Here is a 15,634-nt window from a genome sequence, read left to right on the forward strand (position 1 = left end):
GACGACTGGATGAACCGCTGAAAACAGAGACTGACAAGGCCGCTTTGGACACTGGGCGGAAGGGCCTCCGCAGATGAGGAAGGGGGCTGCCGACCACGGAGAAACCTTCACCCCAGCGAGCAAGTACTATGTTTTGGGGGGGGATCAAGCACTCTGCTGAGTTGGGGGGGCGGGCAGTTCTGAGTCCGTTGAGCAGGGGGGCAGGGAGGGGGGGTGTTGGGGGTAGGATGGGGTTATGGCTCTTAGTTTCTACAAGGGGTCAAGAAGTTTCTACACGGGGTCAGGTTAGCTACGATGGGGCACACGAGTTTAAGATGGTATGGTCACAATGCGCCACACAAGGGCACTGCACAGACCTCCTGACCATCCCCGAGCGTAAAGTCACAGGCCGTAAACCAACACAGGATGGGGGAGGACACTAATGCAGGGCACGCATCCCCGCTGCTCCTCATGTCCTGGAACGTAAGGGGCCTGGGCGACAAGATTAAACGTGGGCTAGTTCTGCAGAGTATAAAGAGGCTACACCCCGCCCTGGTCCTATTACAAGAAACGCATCTCACCGGCACGGCCACTAAGGCCCTAGACAGGAGAGGCTACAACATGATAGTACACTCTGGGTTCACAACAGGGTCCCGGGGCTCCGGGATATTGATTCATCGCTCATCCAGGTTCATAGCCCAATCGACGGCGACAGACACACAGGGGCGCTTTGCAGCGGTACACGGCCAGTGGGAGGGGAAGCCACTGAACGTGGTCTCGGTCTACATCCCGCCAGCACTACACAACATAGCTTTCCCGGAACTGGGGAAATTCCTGTTAGATCTTCCTGAAGGGGAGCTTGTAATGGGGGGAGATTTCAACGCAGTAGCACAAGACTCCCTAGACCGCCACCCAACGCGCATGCGTACACCAGGGCCCTCCAAACTGCATGACTTCATGGAGGCACAGGGTCTGGTGGATGTGTGGAGGCGACTCCACCCAGATGATAGGCAATACACATACCACTCAACAGTCCATGACAGCCTGTCGCGGATAGATTATTTCCTGGCGTTGGGGGGGGGGCTCCTCGCTTTCGCTGACTCCCAAATTAGGCCGAGAGGGATCTCTGACCACTCCCCACTTACACTGACTCTGTTCAGTCAGAGACAATCCCGCAGACGGCTTTACCCGATTTACCCGGGTTACCTTAAAGAACCGGGCGTCACCAGGGCCTTGAGGGGGTGCACACGGTCCTACCTTGCAGAAAACGTGGGGTCAGTGGAGTCGCCCACTATTCTGTGGGAGGCATACAAGACTGTCCTCCGTGGACAGGCGATCTCGGTAATCGCACAGCACAGACGCACACAACGTCAGGACCTGACTGACCTAGAGGAACGACTAGAAGAAGCCACACGAGACCACGAGGGGAACCCGACTGGAGACACCCAGCACACACTCCGACTGGCCCAGCAGAGCCACGCCGACTTTCTGCGCCGCCGAGTGCGGGACAATATGTCCGCAACAGCGAGCAGGATATACGACGTAGGCGACAAGGCCGGGAAGCTTCTGGCATGGTTGGAGAGGGCGCGGGGTGGCCAGCGGGCGATATTACAACTGAAAGACCCTCGAGGGGAGATGCACACTAGTCCGGCGCACATAGTGGAACTCCTAGCTGACCACTTCCACTCCGTGTACTCCCCTGAATATGGGGTCTCACGGGAAATGGTGGAAAACTCCCTTGTGGGAGTGCCGACCCGCACGCTCTCCCCAGACCAACGGGACGAGCTCGACTCCGATCTGACGGAGGAGGAACTACAGGCAGCCATAGCAGCAATACATCCCGGGAAGGCACTGGGCCCTAATGGTGTGCCGATAGAATGGTACAAACTCATGTCCGAGACACTGTCCGCACCATTGCTCGAGATGTTTCAGGAGTGCCGAGAACGGGGACAGCTCCCCCCTGATCAGCGCACGGCCACGATAGTCGCAATACCTAAGCCCGGCAAACCCCCGGAGGAGTGCGAATCGTATCGTCCGATCTCCCTCCTCAACGCCGAGAGTAAAATCCTGGCGAAACTGTTGGCCACCAGGCTACTGCCCCATCTGGCGCACCTTATACACCCGGACCAATCGGGCTTTATGCCACACCGCAGCACGGCGCTGAACCTGCGACGGCTGCATGGAGTGTTGGCCCGAGCCCCGCAGCTGGGAGAAGCAGCAGCGGTACTGTCGCTTGATGCCAAAATGGCATTTGATATGGTGGAGTGGCGCTATCTCTTCGCTGTCCTGGAACACATTGGTATCGGCCCAACATTCATATCATGGGTCAGACTGCTGTACACCGAACCTATGGCTAGAGTGACCGCAAACGGATACATATCAAGAGAGTTCCCGTTGGCAAGGGGTACGAGACAGGGGTGCCCACTCTCGCCACTACTGTTTGCCTTAGTGCTAGAACCCTTGGCCACGGTCCTTAGGACCACCCAGCTGCTGAAAGGTATACACTGGGAAGGTGGAGGCGAGGATAGGGTTTCCCTATACGCCGACGACATGCTCGTCTACCTCACGGACCTCACGACCGGTATCCCGGTCTTGCTGGCACTATGTGAAAGCCACGGCATGGCCTCGGGTTATAAACTCAATTGGTCCAAATCAGTGATATATATGGTAAAAGGCGACCTTCCAATACTACCCATAGACTGCCAACTACTTGTAGAACGTGTCACCTTTAAATACCTGGGGATATGGATTACAAGGGAGCACTCGACCTTCCTTGACCGGAACCTTAAGCCCCAACTGGACAAATTGAAGACTGATGTGCGCCTTTGGAAAAATCTCCCCCTAACACTGCTAGGTAGAGCGGCACTCTTTAAGATGCTGGCGCTCCCTCGCTTCCTCTATGTTCTGGAAAACACGCCGGCGGTGGTTCCCGTATCATTCTTCCGTCAAGTCTCGGCCCAACTGTCCACTCTCCTGTGGGGAGACAAACCGGCCCGGGTCGCACAGTTGAAATTAACCAGGGACTGGTATAGCGGTGGGATAGCCCTCCCCAACCTTGAACTGTACTACTGGGCGGCTCATCTCAAGGTGATTAACCAGTGGATCCACGCACCGCAAGACGACCCAGCGTTCAGGGCAGATAGACACCAACTAGGCTTGTCCACTCTGCTAGCCCCGCTTTATAATAAAGGGATGGTGAGGAAACTAGAGGGGCCTACCAAACACACTGTTGCCCTATGGCACAGGGCTCAGAGGCGGCTGGGGTGGGAGGGAGTGATCACCAGGCTCACGCCACTATGGGACGCCAAGGCCCTCGGTAACCTGCGCAGCTCCAAGGGGTTTGACCAGTGGGACACCATTGGGATCTCCACGGTGGGCGATCTATGGACCGGGGAGGGTGTGCTCCCCTTCACGACACTAAAAGAACAATACAACCTTGCAGAGACCGAAACATATAGGTACATACAAATCAGGCACGCACTCCTGTCAGTACTAGAACCTGGCACGGCGCCCCCGGAGTCGGCTCCGTTGGAGGACCGACTGCTTACAGACTACATGGAGGCCGGGGCAACCTCCCTCACTTATAGGAAACTCATGAATAACCTGCCGGACCCCCTGGGGAACCTGAAAGGGTATTGGGAGGACGAGGTGGGAGACCTAGATGAGGCGGACTGGAACGCAGCCCTGGCTTCACCCAGGGAGGCGGGTATTTCCACTCGATTCAGACTGATCCAGTTTAAAGTGCTGCACAGGGTCTACTACACCCGCACGACGCTGTATAAAATACATAGAGCAGAACACCCACACTGCCTGAGGAGATGCGGGGAGGAGGGCACACTATACCACACTATATGGACATGTCCACATATACAGGATTACTGGCGGCGAGTCACACGCACGATTGGCCAGACACTACAGAACCCATTTACACCTGATCCCAGGATCTGTCTCCTGAATGTCTGGGGCCCAACGGACCTTTCGTTGCAGGCAAAGAGATGGGTGGTCATAGGGATAATGCTAGCGAAACGTGACATCGCAAAGAACTGGGGAGCACAGGAAGCACCAACACTGGCGCAATGGTGCAGAAATATGGATGTACTTATGCTAACTGAGCGGGCTGTGTATCAGCAGAGACATAATCCTCGGAAATGGAACGGGATTTGGTCACCCTGGAACAAATTTAGGGGAGACCTCTGTGAACCCCTGCCCGAGGAAGGAGATGGGGACAGCTCAGAAGATGACGAAGGCCTGGATTGAAGTGGGGGAGGGGGGTATGGACTGTGGGGAGCATAGAGGGTGCGGGACCATGGGCACTTGCCCGCAGTTGACCATACTGAAATGTATACTTGAACCGAGTCCTGATGATTGCATCTGAACATTCCAGTGTCGATACAGAACATTGCTAATTATTGACTTAACCCTGAAAGTAGCTAGTTTAAGTTGGGGGGGTAAAATATTAAAAAAGTTGCTCTACTGACTATGGCAGCGGAATGTTGACGCTGCATTGATGATCTAATGTACGTTACTGTGTACCATGAGACTGCAACAACAAAAATAAAACTTTAAAAAAAAAAAAAAATAAGATAGTTTATTTTGCAATGCAATTTACTTGCAGGTTTGTGATCTGTGACAAGGACAAAACGGTGACTCTATTTGGCTTCAGTTTACTCTTTACGTTCTCTTTTGTTTTCCCAGCTTTTTAAATACAGCAGTAATTTGGGGATTTATTTTCCTTGATGAGTTTTCATTATTCTTTTATTTCTTCCCCTTTGTTCTCATCTTTGCTCCACGGATTCGCTTGGGTCAGTGATGGGCAGAGGACGGGCTTTGTTTCTGCTCTCTGAGGTGACTCGCAGTCAGGCGCAGGGCTGGGCTCTTCCGAGGTCTCATCTCCCATTCAAATGTGCACTAACCGCCCAGAAAGTTTTTTTCTGGGAGCGAAGGCATTTGTTATCAGTAGGAAAATGTGGAGAGGGTTCATACAGATTGTATGGAGTGTTTGAAACAGAACAAGAACTGACAAAGCTCTTGTTTTTGCCGTTTGACATTATGTAAAGTTTATTTCTAATGCTCTTTGTGGCACTGAGTAATTGATGTTACCCAGCTCTATGACAGGGGCCTAGCTTCTGTTGGTGCAGCAGGTGCAGTTGCACTGGCGCCCACAGACCTGCGGGACCCACTGAACCTTGATTATTGCGGTATTTTATATTCCAAACTTCAACAAGGGGGCCTATTTTCTTCCTTGCTCAAGGGCCCATTTTTTCACCTGAGAGCCTTGAAAGACTGCATGAATCCTCTCTGATTTGAATTGGTGACAATGAGGTCAGGCAAAGAGCTCTTGTGTGACTGCATCAGCCCAACTGGGCTCCCAGATCTGGCACATTTGTATGCTGTATGCAGACGGAGACACACAACGTACACACAGCCATATATAGGGCAAGTATAAAAATCTGTATTGTGACGCAGCTGCGGCATAAATGTTGCGGCCCATTTACAATGTGACGCATCTAGGGAGATGTGTCACATTGTAAAGTCCCGCATCATATTATACCTGCGTCAGGTATAATGTATGCAGGGTGGGCGTTCCCACGCTAAAAGCCTTCTAGAACTGACGCACTGAAATCTACAAGATTTCACTACATCACTCTACGCCTTCACTGTGTCAAAATCCCTACGCCTGCACAGACCAGGCATAAGTTATGACTCAGGGCTTTTTGCGTCACTTTCATGAGCATTTCCAGCAATGCGTCACTTTTGTGCCAAGAGATGCGTCAGAATTTCTGACGCATCTGTTAATTCTTGCGCCATGGAGCGCTGTATTGTAAATACAGCACATTCATCGTGGCACAAGGACATTCAGCACTGACTCAAGGAAACTTATGCATCCATGCAGTTGCGTCAGGTCCTTGTGAATCTTCCCCTAAAATGTTTTGAAAACCAGGAAACCAGTATATTGTACCTCCTAAAGCTAAAAATGAAATGCAGCAAATGCAACTATGTAGTGCCATGAAATGGCAGACGTGCATTATGGAATATGGAAAAATGTATCTATCATTTATTTTCCTTTAAATTGATTGCCGTTCCTTCTCTAGTAAACATTTGAAGACAGTGGGACCTATGAGGATGCTATTATGAATTTGTGCTTCTTATATTTTCCACAACCCATGGTTAGCAGCCTAGATCTCATCTTTGTGTGAAGGTATATCTGCCTGAGCATCAAATCCATAACTTGGGAGGGTGCTGCTTACCTGGACAGCTATTTAGCATACAATTTCCCATAATTCTCTGCGTGTGGCTATCGACGGTTTGGGGCAGAGAGCTGATAGAAATTAGTAAAACAACACCATTATATGTCTTACATTGCCTATCAGAAGCAGTGGAGGAGTAGTTATGCATAAACAGATAACATCTTTTGAAAAGGAATCATGTTCTTTGTAACATGAGGTACTAGGGCAAGTGTGCATGAAATTCACACTAAATTGTTTAGCTTTGCGCAGTGGCAGTATCGTAGCCAATGAGGTTTAACCGAGGTGCGATTATTGCTTATTGAAAACTTTACCCAATACCCCGTCATGGAGACTTGAAATATAGTCGAAATGGCAATTTTTGACAGTCTCTTCGGAGACTGGAGAATATGTAATTAAAAAATAAGATAGTTTATTTTGCAATGCAATTTACTTACAGGTTTGTGATCTGTGACAAGGACAAAACGGTGACTCTCTTTGGCTTCAGTTTACTCTTTACGTTCTCTTTTGTTTTCTCAGCTTTTTAAATACAGCAGTAATTTAGGAATTTATTTTCCTTGACGAGTTTTCGTTATTCTTTTATTTCTTCCCCTTTGTTCTCATCTTTGCTCCACGGATTCGCTTGGGTCAGTGATGGGCAGAGGACGGGCTTTGTTTCTGCTCTCTGAGGTGACTCGCAGTCCGGCGCAGGGCTGGGCTCTTCCGAGGTCTCATCTCCCATTCAAATGTGCACTAACCGCCCGGAAAGTTTTTTTCTGGGAGCGAAGGCATTTGTTATCAGTAGGAAAATGTGGAGAGGGTTCATACAGATTGTATGGTGTGTTTGAAACAGAACAAGAACTGACAAAGCTCTTGTTTTTGCCGTTTGACATTATGTAAAGTTTATTTCTAATGCTCTTTGTGGCACTGAGTACTTGATGTTACCCAGCTCTATGACAGGGGCGTAGCTTCTGTTGGTGCAGCAGGTGCAGTTGCACTGGCGCCCACAGACCTGCGGGACCCACTGAACCTTGATTATTGCGGTATTTTATATTCCAAACTTCAACAAGGGGGCCTATTTTCTTCCTTGCTCAAGGGCCCATTTTTTCACCTGAGAGCCTTGAAAGACTGCATGGATCCTCTCTGATTTGAATTGGTGACAATGAGGTCAGGCAAAGAGCTCTTGTGTGACTGCATCAGCCCAACTGGACTCCCAGATCTGGCACATTTGTATGCTGCATGCAGACGGAGACACACAACGTACACACAGCCATATATAGGGCAAGTATAAAAATCTGTATTGTGAGGCAGCTGCGGCATAAATGTTGCGGCCCATTTACAATGTGACGCATCTAGGGAGATGTGTCACATTGTAAAGTCCCGCATCATATTATACCTGCGTCAGGTATAATGTATGCAGGGTGGGCGTTCCCACGCTAAAAGCCTTCTAGAACTGACGCACTGAAATCTACAAGATTTCACTACATCACTCTACGCCTTCACTGTGTCAAAATCCCTACGCCTGCACAGACCAGGCATAAGTTATGACTCAGGGCTTTTTGCGTCACTTTCATGAGCATTTCCAGAAATGCGTCACTTTTGTGCCAACAGATGCGTCAGAATTTCTGACGCATCTGTTAATTCTTGCGCCATGGAGCGCTGTATTGTAAATACAGCACATTCATCGTGGCACAAGGACATTCAGCACTGACTCAAGGAAACTTATGCATCCATGCAGTTGCGTCAGGTCCTTGTGAATCATCCCCTAAAATGTTTTGGAAACCAGTATATTGTACCTCCTAAAGCTAAAAATGAAATGCAGCAAATGCAACTATGTAGTGCCATGAAATGGCAGACGTGCATTATGGAATATGGAAAAATGTATCTATCATTTATTTTCCTTTAAATTGATTGCCGTTCCTTCTCTAGTAAACATTTGAAGACAGTGGGACCTATGAGGATGCTATTATGAATTTGTGCTTCTTATATTTTCCACAACCCATGGTTAGCAGCCTAGATCTCATCTTTGTGTGAAGGTATATCTGCCTGAGCATCAAATCCATAACTTGGGAGGGTGCTGCTTACCTGGACAGCTATTTAGCATACAATTTCCCATAATTCTCTGCGTGTGGCTATCGACGGTTTGGGGCAGAGAGCTGATAGAAATTAGTAAAACAACACCATTATATGTCTTACATTGCCTATCAGAAGCAGTGGAGGAGTAGTTATGCATAAACAGATAACATCTTTTGAAAAGGAATCATGTTCTTTGTAACATGAGGTACTAGGGCAAGTGTGCATGAAATTCACACTAAATTGTTTAGCTTTGCGCAGTGGCAGTATCGTAGCCAATGAGGTTTAACCGAGGTGCGATTATTGCTTATTGAAAACTTTACCCAATACCCTGTCATGGAGACTTGAAATATAGTCGAAATGGCAATTTTTGACAGTCTCTTCGGAGACTGGAGAATATGTAATTAAAAAATAAGATAGTTTATTTTGCAATGCAATTTACTTACAGGTTTGTGATCTGTGACAAGGACAAAACGGTGACTCTCTTTGGCTTCAGTTTACTCTTTACGTTCTCTTTTGTTTTCTCAGCTTTTTAAATACAGCAGTAATTTAGGAATTTATTTTCCTTGACGAGTTTTCGTTATTCTTTTATTTCTTCCCCTTTGTTCTCATCTTTGCTCCACGGATTCGCTTGGGTCAGTGATGGGCAGAGGACGGGCTTTGTTTCTGCTCTCTGAGGTGACTCGCAGTCCGGCGCAGGGCTGGGCTCTTCCGAGGTCTCATCTCCCATTCAAATGTGCACTAACCGCCCGGAAAGTTTTTTTCTGGGAGCGAAGGCATTTGTTATCAGTAGGAAAATGTGGAGAGGGTTCATACAGATTGTATGGTGTGTTTGAAACAGAACAAGAACTGACAAAGCTCTTGTTTTTGCCGTTTGACATTATGTAAAGTTTATTTCTAATGCTCTTTGTGGCACTGAGTACTTGATGTTACCCAGCTCTATGACAGGGGCGTAGCTTCTGTTGGTGCAGCAGGTGCAGTTGCACTGGCGCCCACAGACCTGCGGGACCCACTGAACCTTGATTATTGCGGTATTTTATATTCCAAACTTCAACAAGGGGGCCTATTTTCTTCCTTGCTCAAGGGCCCATTTTTTCACCTGAGAGCCTTGAAAGACTGCATGGATCCTCTCTGATTTGAATTGGTGACAATGAGGTCAGGCAAAGAGCTCTTGTGTGACTGCATCAGCCCAACTGGACTCCCAGATCTGGCACATTTGTATGCTGCATGCAGACGGAGACACACAACGTACACACAGCCATATATAGGGCAAGTATAAAAATCTGTATTGTGAGGCAGCTGCGGCATAAATGTTGCGGCCCATTTACAATGTGACGCATCTAGGGAGATGTGTCACATTGTAAAGTCCCGCATCATATTATACCTGCGTCAGGTATAATGTATGCAGGGTGGGCGTTCCCACGCTAAAAGCCTTCTAGAACTGACGCACTGAAATCTACAAGATTTCACTACATCACTCTACGCCTTCACTGTGTCAAAATCCCTACGCCTGCACAGACCAGGCATAAGTTATGACTCAGGGCTTTTTGCGTCACTTTCATGAGCATTTCCAGAAATGCGTCACTTTTGTGCCAACAGATGCGTCAGAATTTCTGACGCATCTGTTAATTCTTGCGCCATGGAGCGCTGTATTGTAAATACAGCACATTCATCGTGGCACAAGGACATTCAGCACTGACTCAAGGAAACTTATGCATCCATGCAGTTGCGTCAGGTCCTTGTGAATCATCCCCTAAAATGTTTTGGAAACCAGTATATTGTACCTCCTAAAGCTAAAAATGAAATGCAGCAAATGCAACTATGTAGTGCCATGAAATGGCAGACGTGCATTATGGAATATGGAAAAATGTATCTATCATTTATTTTCCTTTAAATTGATTGCCGTTCCTTCTCTAGTAAACATTTGAAGACAGTGGGACCTATGAGGATGCTATTATGAATTTGTGCTTCTTATATTTTCCACAACCCATGGTTAGCAGCCTAGATCTCATCTTTGTGTGAAGGTATATCTGCCTGAGCATCAAATCCATAACTTGGGAGGGTGCTGCTTACCTGGACAGCTATTTAGCATACAATTTCCCATAATTCTCTACGTGTGGCTATCGACGGTTTGGGGCAGAGAGCTGATAGAAATTAGTAAAACAACACCATTATATGTCTTACATTGCCTATCAGAAGCAGTGGAGGAGTAGTTATGCATAAACAGATAACATCTTTTGAAAAGGAATCATGTTCTTTGTAACATGAGGTACTAGGGCAAGTGTGCATGAAATTCACACTAAATTGTTTAGCTTTGCGCAGTGGCAGTATCGTAGCCAATGAGGTTTAACCGAGGCGCGATTATTGCTTATTGAAAACTTTACCCAATACCCCGTCATGGAGACTTGAAATATAGTCGAAATGGCAATTTTTGACAGTCTCTTCAGAAATTGGAGAATATGTAATTAAAAAATAAGATAGTTTATTTTGCAATGCAATTTACTTGCAGGTTTGTGATCTGTGACAAGGACAAAACGGTGACTCTATTTGGCTTCAGTTTACTCTTTACGTTCTCTTTTGTTTTCTCAGCTTTTTAAATACAGCAGTAATTTAGGGATTTATTTTCCTTGATGAGTTTTCGTTATTCTTTTATTTCTTCCCCTTTGTTCTCATCTTTGCTCCACGGATTCGCTTGGGTCAGTGATGGGCAGAGGACGGGCTTTGTTTCTGCTCTCTGAGGTGACTCGCAGTCTGGCGCAGGGCTGGGCTCTTCCGAGGTCTCATCTCCCATTCAAATGTGCACTAACCGCCCAGAAAGTTTTTTTCTGGGAGCGAAGGCATTTGTTATCAGTAGGAAAATTTGGAGAGGGTTCATACAGATTGTATGGAGTGTTTGAAACAGAACAAGAACTGACAAAGCTCTTGTTTTTGCCGTTTGACATTATGTAAAGTTTATTTCTAATGCTCTTTGTGGCACTGAGTAATTGATGTTACCCAGCTCTATGACAGGGGCGTAGCTTCTGTAGGTGCAGCAGGTGCAGTTGCACTGGCGCCCACAGACCTGCGGGACCCAATGAACCCTGATTATTGCGGTATTTTATATTCCAAACTTCAACAAGGGGGCCTATTTTCTTCCTTGCTCTAGGGCCCATTTTTTCACCTGAGAGCCTTGAAAGACTGCATGGATCCTCTCTGATTTGAATTGGTGACAATGAGGTCAGGCAGAGAGCTCTTGTGTGGCTGCATCAGCCCAACTGGGCTACCAGATCTGGCACATTTGTATGCTGCATGCAGACGGAGACACACAACGTACACACAGCAATATATAGGGCAAGTATAAAAATCTGTATTGTGAGGCAGCTGCGGCATAAATGTTGCGGCCCATTTACAATGTGACGCATCTAGGGAGATGTGTCACATTGTAAAGTCCCGCATCATATTATACCTGCGTCAGGTATAATGTATGCAGGGTGGGCGTTCCCACGCTAAAAGCCTTCTAGAACTGACGCACTGAAATCTACAAGATTTCACTACATCACTCTACGCCTTCACTGTGTCAAAATCCCTACGCCTGCACAGACCAGGCATAAGTTATGACTCAGGGCTTTTTGCGTCACTTTCATGAGCATTTCCAGCAATGCGTCACTTTTGTGCCAACAGATGCGTCAGAATTTCTGACGCATCTGTTAATTCTTGCGCCATGGAGCGCTGTATTGTAAATACAGCACATTCATCGTGGCACAAGGACATTCAGCACTGACTCAAGGAAACTTATGCATCCATGCAGTTGCGTCAGGTCCTTGTGAATCATCCCCTAAAATGTTTTGGAAACCAGTATATTGTACCTCCTAAAGCTAAAAATGAAATGCAGCAAATGCAACTATGTAGTGCCATGAAATGGCAGACGTGCATTATGGAATATGGAAAAATGTATCTATCATTTATTTTCCTTTAAATTGATTGCCGTTCCTTCTCTAGTAAACATTTGAAGACAGTGGGACCTATGAGGATGCTATTATGAATTTGTGCTTCTTATATTTTCCACAACCCATGGTTAGCAGCCTAGATCTCATCTTTGTGTGAAGGTATATCTGCCTGAGCATCAAATCCATAACTTGGGAGGGTGCTGCTTACCTGGACAGCTATTTAGCATACAATTTCCCATAATTCTCTGCGTGTGGCTATCGACGGTTTGGGGCAGAGAGCTGATAGAAATTAGTAAAACAACACCATTATATGTCTTACATTGCCTATCAGAAGCAGTGGAGGAGTAGTTATGCATAAACAGATAACATCTTTTGAAAAGGAATCATGTTCTTTGTAACATGAGGTACTAGGGCAAGTGTGCATGAAATTCACACTAAATTGTTTAGCTTTGCGCAGTGGCAGTATCGTAGCCAATGAGGTTTAACCGAGGCGCAATTATTGCTTATTGAAAACTTTACCCAATACCCCGTCATGGAGACTTGAAATATAGTCGAAATGGCAATTTTTGACAGTCTCTTCAGAAATTGGAGAATATGTAATTAAAAAATAAGATAGATTATTTTGCAATGCAATTTACTTGCAGGTTTGTGATCTGTGACAAGGACAAAACGGTGACTCTATTTGGCTTCAGTTTACTCTTTACGTTCTCTTTTGTTTTCTCAGCTTTTTAAATATAGCAGTAATTTAGGGATTTATTTTCCTTGATGAGTTTTCGTTATTCTTTTATTTCTTCCCCTTTGTTCTCATCTTTGCTCCACGGATTTGCTTGGGTCAGTGATGGGCAGAGGACGGGCTTTGTTTCTGCTCTCTGAGGTGACTCGCAATCCGGGGCAGGGCTGGGCTCTTCCGAGGTCTCATCTCCCATTCAAATGTGCACTAACCGCCCAGAAAGTTTTTTTCTGGGAGCGAAGGCATTTGTTATCAGTAGGAAAATGTGGAGAGGGTTCATACAGATTGTATGGAGTGTTTGAAACAGAACAAGAACTGACAAAGCTCTTGTTTTTGCCGTTTGACATTATGTAAAGTTTATTTCTAATGCTCTTTGTGGCACTGAGTAATTGATGTTACCCAGCTCTATGACAGGGGCGTAGCTTCTGTTGGTGCAGCAGGTGCAGTTGCACTGGCGCCCACAGACCTGCGGGACCCACTGAACCCTGATTATTGCGGTATTTTATATTCCAAACTTCAACAAGGGGTACTATTTTCTTCCTTGCTCTAGGGCCCATTTTTTCACCTGAGAGCCTTGAAAGACTGCATGGATCCTCTCTGATTTGAATTGGTGACAATGAGGTCAGGCAGAGAGCTCTTGTGTGGCTGCATCAGCCCAACTGGGCTACCAGATCTGGCACATTTGTATGCTGCATGCAGACGGAGACACACAACGTACACACAGCCATATATAGGGCAAGTATAAAAATCTGTATTGTGACGCAGCTGCGGCATAAATGTTGCGGCCCATTTACAATGTGACGCATCTAGGGAGATGTGTCACATTGTTAAGTCCCGCATCATATTATACCTGCGTCAGGTATAATGTATGCAGGGTGGGCGTTCCCACGCTAAAAGCCTTCTAGAACTGACGCACTGAAATCTACAAGATTTCACTACATCACTCTACGCCTTCACTGTGTCAAAATCCCTACGCCTGCACAGACCAGGCATAAGTTATGACTCAGGGCTTTTTGCGTCACTTTCATGAGCATTTCCAGCAATGCGTCACTTTTGTGCCAACAGATGCGTCAGAATTTCTGACGCATCTGTTATTTCTTGCGCCATGGAGCGCTGTAATGTAAATACAGCACATTCATCGTGGCACAAGGACATTCAGCACTGACTCAAGGAAACTTATGCATCCATGCAGTTGCGTCAGGTCCTTGTGAATCTTCCCCTAAAATGTTTTGAAAACCAGGAAACCAGTATATTGTACCTCCTAAAGCTAAAAATGAAATGCAGCAAATGCAACTATGTAGTGCCATGAAATGGCAGACGTGCATTATGGAATATGGAAAAATGTATCTATCATTTATTTTCCTTTAAATTGATTGCCGTTCCTTCTCTAGTAAACATTTGAAGACAGTGGGGCCTATGAGGATGCTATTATGAATTTGTGCTTCTTATATTTTCCACAACCCATGGTTAGCAGCCTAGATCTCATTTTTGTGTGAAGGTATATCTGCCTGAGCATCAAATCCATAACTTGGGAGGGTGCTGCTTACCTGGACAGCTATTTAGCATACAAGTTCCCATAATTCTCTGCGTGTGGCTATCGACGGTTTGGGGCAGAGAGCTGATAGAAATTAGTAAAACAACACCATTATATGTCTTACATTGCCTATCAGAAGCAGTGAAGGAGTAGTTATGCATAAACAGATAACATATTTTGAAAAGGAATCATGTTCTTTGTAACATGAGGTACTAGGGCAAGTGTGCATGAAATTCACACTAAATTGTTTAGCTTTGCGCAGTGGCAGTATCGTAGCCAATGAGTTTTAACCGAGGCGCGATTATTGCTTATTGAAAACTTTACCCAAAACCCCGTCATGGAGACTTGAAATATAGTCGAAATGGCAATTTTTGACAGTCTCTTCGGAGACTGGAGAATATGTAATTAAAAAATAAGATAGTTTATTTTGCAATGCAATTTACTTGCAGGTTTGTGATCTGTGACAAGGACAAAACGGTGACTCTATTTGGCTTCAGTTTACTCTTTACGTTCTCTTTTGTTTTCTCAGCTTTTTAAATACAGCAGTATTTTAGGGATTTATTTTCCTTGATGAGTTTTCGTTATTCTTTTATTTCTTCCCTTTTGTTCTCATCTTTGCTCCACGGATTCGCTTGGGTCAGTGATGGGCAGAGGACGGGCTTTGTTTCTGCTCTCTGAGGTGACTCGCAGTCCGGGGCAGGGCTGGGCTCTTCCGAGGTCTCATCTCCCATTCAAATGTGCACTAACCGCCCAGAAAGTTTTTTTCTGGGAGCGAAGGCATTTGTTATCAGTAGGAAAATGTGAAGAGGGTTCATACAGATTGTATGGAGTGTTTGAAACAGAACAAGAACTGACAAAGCTCTTGTTTTTGCCGTTTGACATTATGTAAAGTTTATTTCTAATGCTCTTTGTGGCACTGAGTAATTGATGTTACCCAGCTCTATGACAGGGGCGTAGCTTCTGTTGGTGCAGCAGGTGCAGTTGCACTGGCGCCCACAGACCTGCGGGACCCACTGAACCCTGATTATTGCGGTATTTTATATTCCAAACTTCAACAAGGGGTACTATTTTCTTCTTTGCTCTAGGGCCCATTTTTTCACCTGAGAGCCTTGAAAGACTGCATGGATCCTCTCTGATTTGAATTGGTGACAATGAGGTCAGGCAAAGA

General features: G+C 46.2%; 5 non-coding genes across 5 annotated transcripts; all 5 read left to right on the forward strand.

Moving 5' to 3' along the window:
• The first annotated feature begins 6,464 nt into the window (after positions 1 to 6,464).
• LOC144793736 (U4 spliceosomal RNA) lies at positions 6,465 to 6,604 on the forward strand. The gene has a single exon (XR_013603207.1). It is a non-coding gene; the product is annotated as a U4 spliceosomal RNA (small nuclear RNA).
• Positions 6,605 to 8,525: 1,921 nt separating this feature from the next.
• On the forward strand, positions 8,526 to 8,665 carry LOC144793851 (U4 spliceosomal RNA). The gene has a single exon (XR_013603309.1). It is a non-coding gene; the product is annotated as a U4 spliceosomal RNA (small nuclear RNA).
• Positions 8,666 to 10,586: 1,921 nt separating this feature from the next.
• On the forward strand, positions 10,587 to 10,726 carry LOC144793808 (U4 spliceosomal RNA). Its single transcript, XR_013603272.1, has one exon. It is a non-coding gene; the product is annotated as a U4 spliceosomal RNA (small nuclear RNA).
• Positions 10,727 to 12,647: 1,921 nt separating this feature from the next.
• On the forward strand, positions 12,648 to 12,787 carry LOC144792997 (U4 spliceosomal RNA). Its single transcript, XR_013602672.1, has one exon. It is a non-coding gene; the product is annotated as a U4 spliceosomal RNA (small nuclear RNA).
• A 1,929-nt stretch (positions 12,788 to 14,716) lies between these two features.
• Positions 14,717 to 14,856, forward strand: LOC144792976 (U4 spliceosomal RNA). The gene has a single exon (XR_013602653.1). It is a non-coding gene; the product is annotated as a U4 spliceosomal RNA (small nuclear RNA).
• Positions 14,857 to 15,634: the final 778 nt, after the last annotated feature.

The sequence above is a fragment of the Lissotriton helveticus genome, chromosome 11 (assembly GCF_964261635.1).
Source record: "Lissotriton helveticus chromosome 11, aLisHel1.1, whole genome shotgun sequence".
Taxonomy (NCBI): Eukaryota; Metazoa; Chordata; class Amphibia; order Caudata; family Salamandridae; genus Lissotriton; species Lissotriton helveticus.